An 11,844-nucleotide genomic window follows, 5' to 3' on the forward strand; every position below is an offset into this window, starting at 1 on the left:
AAAAAAGGAAGACCCTCCCCCCACCAATGAGATGGATTGGCCAAGTGGCAGCATCGACGAACTCTCAAGCATGGCTACAGTAGTGAGGTTGGCCCAGGATTAGGCTGTGTTTCGTTCTGCTGTGCATAAGGTCGCTGAGTCAGTACAACTTGATGGCATCTAACAACAAAAACAACGATGCCATTCTTAAGGTAGTCGCCACTGAAACTTTTTAGTGACAAATATCTACAGATAGATAGATAGATAGAATATATAGATAAATGGAGTCCTGGTGTGGCACTGTGGGTAAATGCACTGGACTGCAAAGTAGGTTTGAACCACAAGGTCCGTGGTTTAAGCTCACTAGCCACTCCTTGGAAACCCTATACAGGGTCGCTATGGGTTGTAATCAACTCGACAGCACCTAACAACAACAACAACAATAGAGTTCTGGTGTGGCACTATGAGTTACTGCACTGAACTGCAAAGTCAGTTTGAACCACAAGATCAGCAGTTGAAGCTTACCAACTGCTCCTTGAAAACTCTATGGGTCAGAACTGATTCAAAGGCACTTTAACAACAACAACATACAGGGTCAGAAACAAAGTTACATCATATAACCAGTGTAAATCAAAGACCTCCAAATTTAATGAGAGTATATAAGCAATGATCTCTCCAAAGCTAATGGTTTCTGATGGGGTGGGAGGTGGGGGGAAGGAGAAGACACACAAAATCTGGCTACATGTTACATTATTCCAGTCTCTCTTCAACTAGGGAATTCAGCTACTTCATCCAATAATTAGTTATTGTTGTGTGCTGGCAAGTCAGTTCCACCTCACAGTGACCCTGTACAGCGTTTTCTGCGAGCAGCTGGTGGGTTTGAACTGCCAACCTTGCAGTTAGCAGTCTGGTGGTTATCATACAGAGCTGTTATTCAGTAAATGGAGTTCTTAGGTGGTGCCAATAGCTAATGAGCTCAGCTGCTAACTGAAAGGTTAGAATCCACCAGAGGCACCTGGAAAGAAAAGTCTAGTAATCCGCTTCTTAAAAATTTGCCTTTGAAAATGAGGAAGGAGCCACCATGAGTTGCAACAGCAACTGGTTATTTAGTATATGCTGTTTTGTACATTCTGTGCTAAGTTTGGGATATTAATATTACGACAATGAGGTAAAAACTACTAACATGCCTTTAGAGTTTACCATGTTCCAAGAACCACTCTAAGCATATTACATGGCTTTACTCATATTTCCATTTTACAGAAGAAACTGAAGCACAGACAGTTAAGGAATTTGTCCAACTCAGATCAGGAGTGAAACCGGGCAATTTGTATAGGCAGTACACTATTTAATACTATTTGTTGTTGTTGTCAAGTGCTGTCGATTTGGTTCTGATTCCTAGCGATCCTGTATAGGATTTCCAAGGAGACGCTGGTTAGTTTGAACCATCAACCTTATGATTTAAACTTACAGTCCAGTGCATTATCCTGCAGAACCACACAAGGACTCCAAAAAAATATGGTACACTTCCTGAATTTGCATAATTTAGGATTATATTATTGTCTAAAGTACCAGATGACCTGTGCCATCACACAGAGCCCAAAGTTTGCTGGGGAAGCAAGTACAATTCATATTCTAAGTGGTCTGAGAGAAGCAAAGTGAGTGCTCTCTGAGCTGAGGTGGATAAAAGGGAAAAAGCTTCTTGAAAAGAAAACTTGTCCCATTTCTCATCTGAAAAATAGGAAGAAAACCATTGACCCTTTGACGTATTGTAAGAATGCTTAAGAGAATTCATATAAAGCAGGCACAGTGCAATTCTTGATAATTATTTTTGTAATATCGATACTGCTTATTGGCCCAAGACCAGGATAACAAACAGGCCTGACAGGATGTGGCTTTTCTGTCTTGATGTTCTTGCTAAAAGGAGAGAGAAAGGAAGGAAGCAGAACCTACTAGAAGACAAAATATAACTCCTGCCTCAGCATAATTCACCACCACCACCACCACACTCTCCCAGTGACTGAAACAAACTCTTGACTCGTTTTTTGCCTTTTTCACTGTCAGAACTTCTCTATCTGAGGCACTTTACTTTCAGAGCAAGTGTTCTTAAAAATAGGTCCAGGCATAGTTTTTAAGGCATCTAGGAACTCTTGAAATAAATGCAAACTAGTGTGCACAGATACACAGGTTCTTTTTTCCTGGGAGCAGGGTTTAATAACCTTCATTAGATTCTCAATGCAAATGCCTGACACAAAGCCAGGTTTACAACCTACAAAATATAAAGTCTACTAACTTTCATGTCCCTGTGAAGATTAAAACCTTTTCTCTATAAAATCCTTTTCTATAATCTCCAAAATATGCTGTTATTCAGAAGATCTTCTGCCTATTTCACTATTTAACATACCGTTTCTATCTACTACGAATTTTGTAGTTATATGAAACGAAGTCTGCATTTACAAATATTGTAATATTTCTATCCATCAGTAATGTTTTTCTTAACATAGTCGCCACTGAGACCTTCTAGTGATGACTATGTTATAGAGTCAGAAACAAATGAAGTTGGATCACCTAAGCTGTATAAACAATTAATTCTTGATTTAATAGTACAAGCAATTATCTCTCCGGAGTTAATGGTTTCTAATGAGGAACACAGATTCTGTAACATTAGAATACTGAATAAACGGATTCATTTGTTCACCCAACCAGCATATACTAAGACTCTATTGTGTTGGGTACTGTGTGCTGATTGCTTGCTGTTGTTTGCTGTTAAGTGCTGCCAAGTTGGTTCCACTCAGAGCAACCCTGTATAGGGTTTCTGAAGAGCGGCTGGTAAGTTTGAACCATTGATCTTATGGTTCAAACCGACCTCGAGGTCCAGTGCTCACCATATAGTGCTATACCAGGACTCTATTAAGACCTATCAAAATGAATAGGACATAGTTCCTACCCTTAAAAAGTTCAAAACTTATCCAAAAGACATACAAATAAAAACAATAAAATGTGATGACTACTATAATGAAATTAAATGTCCAAAAGCAGAGAGAAAGAAGCAAACAGTTATCTGAAGCTTCCAGGGAAAGACTGACGAGGAGATATTTAAGCCAGGCCTTGAAACATGAGTAAAAGTTTACAAGGTAAAAGACAAAGCAAAGGAGAACAGAATGAGAGGTACAGAAATATGTGTGTTGGCATGTTGAGTTGAGAGGTAATAAGCCCACAGTTCCTGCTCTCAAGAAGCTTTACAGTATAACAGGAGAAGACAACCTCACTTTACTCAAGGAGATGGCTAAGACAGAAGAATGGTCAAGGCTGCCAGAGAAACACAATGAAGGAAGAGCAATACCATGCTCCATTTGGGGTGAGGAGTCACTGAGGGATCTGTGATGGGCATGTTGTTGTTAAGTGCCGTCGAGTCAGTTCCGACCCATAGCGACCCTGCAGAAGGTTTCCAAGGAGCGACTGGTGAGCTTGAACCACCAACCTTGCAGTTCAAACCGACTTTGCAGTCTAGCACATTAACCCACAGCACCACACCAGGACTCCTGAGATGTATGTATGTGTATATGTACGTATGCGTGTATATACAAAGGAAGGTGCCAATTAGGAAGCTATAGCAGCGATGCAAATAAGAAATCAAGGCTAAAATGAAGACTAAAAGAATAGAAAGGAGAGGACAGATTTCAGCAACATTGAATGAACTACTTTCTCTAATATAATACGCTAAACACTAGGGATTTAAAAAAGCAAACAGCTGCTACACTTAAAAAAAAAAGTAATGACAATAAAGTATGGTAAGTACTAGAATTCTGGTGTGGTACTGTAGGATCAGCACTGGACTGCTAACCACAAGATCAGCAGTTCAAAACTACCAGTGGCTCCCTAAGGACTTTAGACCCAGAGAGGGAGAGGGGCTGGGGAGGGGCAGGCTTGTAGGATATACCCTTTGGTTGGTTGATGATGCATGAAGGGGACTGTAACCATGGCAGTGAAACGATATAAGATAGGATGAATGTAAAACTAATGTTCTCCCATGTAAACTACCATATACAGGGTTGCTATGAGTCAGAACCAACTCTATGGCACACAACAATGGTTAAACACTAAGGAACCCTTGTAGCAGCGTGGTTACGCATAGGGCTGCTAACCAAAAAGTCAACTGTTTCAAATCTACCAGTTGCATGTTGGGAAAAAGATGAGGCTTCTCCATAAAGATTTGCAGCCTTGGAATCCTATAGAGAGTCCCTGTAAGTTGGAATCGATTCAACAGTACATTATCACCACAACCTCCATGGTAAGTACTACAACAGATGTAAATGTAAAAACTATTTAAGACTGTTCTTGTTAGATACCACTGAGTTGACACTGACTCATACTGACCCTATGCACAACAGAACGACACACTGCCCAGTCCGGTTCCAACCTCACAATTGCTAAACCTGACCCCTTGCTGCCAACACCGTGCTAATCCAACTCGTTGGGGGTTTTCCTCTTTTTCTCTGACCCTCCACTTTATGAAACATGATATCCTTCTACAAGGACAGTCCCTCCTGATAATGTCTCAAGTATGACAGACTACTCCGAATATTTAGCCCCTGAAAACCTTATGAATAGCAGTGGAACACTATCAGCACGAATGTTAAGATAGGCTCTGAAATAAGACTTTATGAGCAATGGCATTAGGGGTGGGAGAAAGGAGACAAAGTAGTCAGGTAAGGCTTGTGATGTCTAAGATGAGATTTGAAGGATGAGGAGTTGGTCAGGCAAAAGAGCTAAGTAGCAGAAGTGAGCTAGAGACATTTAAAAAGCACAAGAATAAAAACTACAGTCAACTGTATACAGAAGATGAGAGGAAGAGAATATCATGAGAATAGCTTGAGTAACATGAGATTCAGACATATGATGAGAATATAGTAGTATAATTACTGTTTTTTGCCTCTTTAAAAAACATACTAATTTAATATGGCTGACACAATTAAATCCATAAATTAATAGGAAGTATAGCTGGAACTGTATTAAAAATTGGGGAAATATCATAAAAGCATCCTGCCTTAAGCTCTCAATGCTTAAATGTTTTTTTATTAGAAACAATTTGGTGAACCAGAGAAAACAATGAAAATATCTCATTCTCTAACCAATAACAACCCCCCCAAAATTCTTTATCCAACTAACTCCCAAGTTTATATACAGTTTGCCGCTTAAAACAACTATTATTTAAAGAAACATATTCCTTTTTTTATTGTGCTTTTGCATATTTGCCAGCTTTTTACAGTGAATACACATAATAATCATCACTGAGGGCATACAAACAAGCACTGTAAAGCATCATACTCATCACACACTAACTACAATCCCACACAATGCATGCTGCTCATTTGCAAGTTTGGTCCCTCAACTAAAGCTAAATCTTCATCTCAAAACCATTAAAGAAGGGGTAAATCTTTTGTAAGGTTAACCATTTAGTAATGTCAAATGCTAACAATCTGTTTAAACTCTCTTTTTCTGTCTTTGTAGTCATAAAACCCATTGCCATTGAGGTGATTCCAACACAAAACAATCCCACACATCTGTTATATTAACACAGATTTAAAGATTATAGAATAGTAAAATGAAAAAAATGTTATTCACAATAATAAAAGCCAAGGTATATAATTTAATACCTTGAAAACTTGGTGACAGTAACCTAATATCCACTTTAAAACACCTGAATTGCCAAAAATGTAATTTTAGCATGGGTAGATGAGACTCATTATGACATTATTGGATCTGACAGATGACGGAAGTCTGCCTACTATGCAGATCTCACCTACGATAAATGCCTAGGGAAAATATTTTCACAAATGTCAAATCACATACAAATTTATTACACATTTATAAAATATGACTACCATCTAAAAACTAACAAGTTTCTCAATAAGGCAGTCTCAAAATGTTAGATATGTTCTTTTTTTGTTGTTAGCTGTGACTCCCCATATCAAGACTGTCATTGGTATAACTTACCACTATGGTCACTAAAAGTTACTAAAAGTTGACCAAAATATAGCTAACATTACAAATGCTTACAATGGTAAGGACATATTAAAAATATGATGCACTAATTCCTATTAAAACTCACCACAGAAAACAATTTGTTACAGTATATAACTGCTGCTGGAGTTAAGTATCATATTCTTATGCAAATAATTTGCAAGTCCCATAATTCTCTTGCATGTCAGCTTCCTATGTGTGCCATGCATATCATTTGCAGAAAAATACAGCCTTAGAACATTGATGAGTATGTGTTTGAGAGGCATAGAAGACAAGTATTTACAGATCTAGTTACCATTCAATTTATAATACAAACAAGGAGGTTTCAGAAAGTTCATGGAAAAGTTCCATTAACTTTTCATTCCATTTTCCCACAAATATTTGAAGCCCCCTTGTATACCAGACAAGCAAAGGTGTTTTTATGGACAATATGAAAATAAAAATTCTAAATTATAGAGTCAGTAATCAACTATTTACTTCCCCTATTCTGAGCTGAAGTAAAACACTGAAAAATCTTAATGAAAGGCAAAATTATGTAACCGAAAGAAAAAAAAACCAATGAACTAGGACTTAATATCTGGTTTGGGTCCCAGTCCTGTTGCTAACTTGATGTAAGTCTTTGGATTTGATTTTTCTCCTGAGTAAGGAAGAAACTAAACCATATGATCTCTAAGGGAGTTTTTGTTGTTATTATTGTTAAGTGCTGTAGAGTCAGTTCTGACTCATAGTGACTCTGTATAGGGTTTGAACCACCAACCTTGTGGTTCAAACAGACCTTGCAGTCTACTTTATCCCACAGTGCCACACCAGGAATTTTTAGAAGATACCAATTATCAGGGGTTTTATATAATAGGCAAATGCTAATTTATGCTCAGGAAATTAGATTTTGGAAAAATTCAGCACATGGTAGTTAAGTTCAAAACCAAAATACAGCATTTAAAAAAGGTGCCAGCAAACTAAGCCCTACAATATTCAATAGACTTCTGTGAACTCGGGTGAAGACCTGGTTGGCCAGCAGGGTGTGGCAAGACCTGGGGACTCTAGGGCCCAGAGTCAGTGACATAGCCACAGAGGACTAGAGTGGAGAGTGAAGAGAGGGCATATGCACAAGAACACCCACACTTGCATATAATACCCACTTTACCCACTTGACCTGGCTTCAATGACTGGATGATCAGAGCTCAACCAGAAGAAGAAAGAAGAGGAAAAAAAGAGTAATCTGATACAATTTGACGAACTTGACCTACACCTATGGATGCAGTAGCTCAAAAGAGGAAAGAAATCCTTATAGCAAGGATCGTTCCCAACCCCTCCATACACAGAGTAGACAGAGATGGGCAACTTGGACATTGGCTACCCAAAATGGGGGAAGAGGAGGCTACAAAGGCAAGAAGTGACTGGCTTATAAGCTTTCAAGAGGGAACCTAGATTCAGAGGGCATGAAGGAAGGTGTTGCAGACCGTCCAGACCTGGTCAGGAGTTCGAGGCCCTGTGGGCCCAAGTGTTGCAGACCATACAGGCCACAGGCTCTGAGGAACAGACTCTAGCCACCAGCAGTCATAGCAAACTGTTTTTCATCTTAGTGTTCAGTTATGTTTATTATTAATTGCATACATGAAGCCCTGATATCCACAGATAAATGTAATATTTTCCTAAAAGCAGAGACTGTAAAATTCCAAAAAGGCAAAGTTCTTCCCTCAAAGAATTCATTCCAAGTAAATTGGGTGGCTCCCCGGGTTTCTGTTCTAAGAACAAAAGAACTGCCCTGCCTAAAGTGTTTCCAGGTGCAGCCCATTCACCTAGGTGCCTGGCTTCTTCCAGCAAACCTGGCCCAGGCAGCCAACACAATGGGAATCCTCTCAATCCTCCTTTTCCTTCCCCCATTTGAGGCTAGGTGCTAAAAGGTATGTTAATTAAGCTTGAGAAACCAAGTTGCATGAGATTCGAACCTGCAGAAGTACGATGTGAAGGTGCCTGAATGTCTGGAAAATTACGTATGTTAGCTGTACCTTGTCTTAGTCCCGCCCAGCTTTGTGTAAAGTACCTCCCCTAAATAAAACAGAGGCGCAAACCGACCCAGGTGTGCATTACAGCTTGGAGAGCATGCAGTACAGTTTGCAGGGCAGTGCGTTGCTGCCTGCAGAGGCCATGATGCCTGTGGTCCAATGTCTGCCCACCAGTAATGTATCCACTCTGGTTTCGGGGTGTCTCTTTGTCTCTCTCGTTGTGTCTCTGTGTCTCCTCTTTTGCTATCCCTACCGCCGCCAGATATCCCCACCTCGTGAACCAAATTCCTATGTCGAGGCAAGTCCCCGACAGGAAGGTAGAATCTCCACTGGGTAGTATCCAATTTGTCTAGGCAGGGCTGATGAAATGAAATGCGGATGGGTCTCTTGTGATACAATAGTGAATAATTGTTATCAGGACTGATTGTGAGGGTTGGAAATGTAAAGGTAGCTGTTTTGTAGCAAGGAGGGCAGTGATTAACTCTTCAGCCTAGGAGTGGAGGTCCCTGGGACCATCAAGGGAGAAGAGCAGAGAGCAGGACTCTACCCAGAGAAGCAGTGATGCCTGAGATGGAGGCAGAGACTTTGACATGGAGAGATGAAGCAGCTGGGGACTTTAGACACAGAGAGGGAGAGGGGCTGTGTGCTGACGACCAGAGAGCAGGCTTGTAGAGTATACCCTTTGGTTGGGTGATGATGCAGGGAGGGGATTGTAACCATAGCAATGAAACGACATACGATAGGATGAATGTAAAACTAATGTTCTCCCAAGTAAACTATCACATAATTCACAATAAAACATTAAAAAAAAAAGTGCCCAGACTACATCTACATAATGTCAAGTCATATTACTCAAAGAGGAAGATGATACTAAGAATCAATGAAACAACCATGAAATTGAAGCTACACTATCTGTGGTACTATTTTTCTTCTCAGAATTCATTCCACCTCCTGGCAACAGCCTCTAATTTTCACAAAGTTTGTAAATAACCCTCTTCCATTTGTTCTTGGTAGCAAACTTCTCCCAACTCCTGGGACACAGCTCATGACAAATCAATAAACTATAAATCAGGAATGGGCATGACTCTATGCCAGTTCAATCACATGGAATCGCAACACTTTTACAGGAGCTTCCAGGGAGTTTCCAGGAGAGAAGTATTCATTCTCCAATGGACTTGGAATCACAAGTACGTGAGGCTAGATATAGCTACCATCCCAACAGAAGGGGAAAACCTATGGAATCAACGGAGTAGAAACAGAAAAAAGAAATGAAGGGACTCAGAGAAGAGATAACACCATTTGAGTGCCAATATTAATTATGCCTTAAACCATTCCCACCTCTAGGAGTTTTAATTTCACAAGCCAATAAATTTCTTTTCAGCTTTAGTTTGGATTCACTTCTTTCTTGCAACTGAAAACCCTAACAACCAAGTTTCTTCATTGCAATTTCACTGTAGACTCAGAGGTACTAAGATCAATGTCAAGTTCTTGCAACATAATTAGACAAGTAATTTAATCCACTTATATCTCAATATCATCAGCAAAACATCAGCCATTATCTGCTTCAAAGTGTTGTAAATGTAAGATAAGTATAAATACAAAGTAATAGTTAAATCAATGCTCTGCAGATGAAAAAACAGTCTGACTTTTAAAAAAGCAATTTGAAGATGTAACTTTTATAATAAGTATTACCATTAACTTTCCAGGGAACAAGGGAATTAAGGAAATATCAACTGTTGTTAAGTGCCATCGAGTCAGTCCTGGCTCAAAGGGATCCAGTATATGGTTTGAGGAGCAGCTGGTGAATTTGAACTGCTGAACTTGTGGCTTGAAATCTAGTGCTTATCCTACAGACTTCAAGTCTAATTGCATTCAAGTCTGTTCTATGTATCATATTTTTTTTTTTGCAAATAATACCTACACACGCTGCAGAAATGATAAAATCAAAAGTTCTAACACAGCATGTAATATTTGCAGAAAATGCAACACTACTTTGTTGTTGTTGTTAAGTGCCAACAAGTAGGTTCCAACTCACAACAACCCTATATAGGGTTTTCCAAGGAGACTGCTGGGTTTGAACTGCCAGCATTACACTTAGCAGTTCAGTTCTTATGCTACAGACCCACACCAGGACACTTTTATGCAAATCACATACACTGTAAGTCTGAATGACTCTACAGTACCTAACAACAAGATTTTTGTTTTGTTTGCCAGCTGTTCCCTCTCCCCCACCCTAAGGTATTTCTGTATGGTCACTAAGGTAGTTTTTTGTTATTACTGTTTTTAACAGGAAGCATAGCATGCTTACGTAAATACTATGATCACTATTTGTAAAAATACAATAAAAGAAATAAGGGTCAATCTGGAATGAAGTAGTTCTGGAATGGGGTATTTGGTCTACCACTTACAAGTCTGTCTGACTTTAGGCAAAATAACCTCTCTAATCTTAACTTGGTGGTGGTGGTGTGCCATGGAGTCAGTTCCGACTCATAGTGTCCCGGCATAGGGTTTCCAGGACTGTAAATCTTTAAGGGAACAGAAAGCCTCATGTTTCTCACGCGGAACAGCTGGTAGTTTCAAACTGTTGACCTTAAGGTTAGCAGCCTAACCACTGCATTATAAAATAAGAACAGTATTTATTTCAAATCACAAATTGCTTATGAGGATCAAATGAAATAAATTTTGTTAAGTTCTTGGCATGGTGTCTGAGTTTAACATTTCTTCCATAATATCTATCAAACAATAATCTTTTCCTACTATGCAAGTCAAATATCTAGAATGGGAGAAAAACTATATTTCATTCTTCTAAGATAAACATTTTTCACTATCTGAAATCATATAGTATCTTATAGTTGATGGCATATCATTATTCATTTGGAAGTGATTTTTCTTTTTTTAGTGATATTAACCTGCAAGAAAACAATGCATCCTACAATTAAAGGTTGCCTTAGTTTTGATTGGAGTCCTGATGTGATGCTGTAGGATAAGCACTGGACTAACAAGGTCAGCAGTTCAAACCCACCAATTGCTCCTCAGAAGCCCTATACAGGATTGCAATGAGTCAAAACCAACTTGATAGCAGTTAACAAGATTTGATTAAATAAAGTACACTGACTTTCAATCATATGCAACTATGGTACTATGGAGTAAAAATTTAGCTTTACCTAAAGAATTTGGTCTTTGTCCTTGGTTCCTAAGGATAACCTCCAAAACCTTGAAATTTTCCCAGTGATTAAACTGCTTTAAATGACTCCTTGATTCCAAAACTGAGGCACCTGGGTAACAGTTGGCCAGGCCAGAAAGACCTACTGTGTAATAGAAGCTTAACCTCATGGGAGAGGCCTGGAGGCTGAGTTCAAACAACCATGCCTATGTAGTAAGACCCAGTAAAGGTCCTGGACATGAAAGCTCCATGGGCTTCTTGGTTGTCAATAGACATTGATGTATATGGGAGGGTAGTCTGTCTCTTTTTGGAAGACTTTTCATTAGGGTCTAAACTTTTAGCTATAATAAAACCATAACAGCAAGTAAATATGGAATCCTGGTATGAAACAGTAGGATAAACACTGGACCACTACTGCTAAACCCCACCAACCACTCCTCTGAAACCATATACAGACTTGACAGCACTTAACAATGACACTAAGTACAATGCTTTCTTGAGTTCTATGAGTAATTCTAGCAAATTACCAAACCCAAAGGAGTAATGAGAGCCAGCAGAACTGAGGGGGCAATTGGGATTCCTAAGCTTACAGCTGGTATACTGAGAGGACAGTGGGGAAATTTCCTAAATTTGTAGCCAGTAGGTCAGAAGTGACAGTGTCATGGGTACCCTCCC

General features: G+C 39.3%; 1 protein-coding gene across 1 annotated transcript in view; it reads right to left on the reverse strand.

The window, feature by feature from the left end:
- Positions 1-11,844, reverse strand: part of EPS15 (epidermal growth factor receptor pathway substrate 15) — a 207,941-nt gene that overhangs the window by 93,634 nt on the left and 102,463 nt on the right. The window lies entirely within an intron of this gene.

This window comes from Chrysochloris asiatica, unplaced genomic scaffold (assembly GCF_000296735.1).
Source record: "Chrysochloris asiatica unplaced genomic scaffold, ChrAsi1.0 scaffold00026, whole genome shotgun sequence".
NCBI lineage: Eukaryota > Metazoa > Chordata > Mammalia > Afrosoricida > Chrysochloridae > Chrysochloris > Chrysochloris asiatica.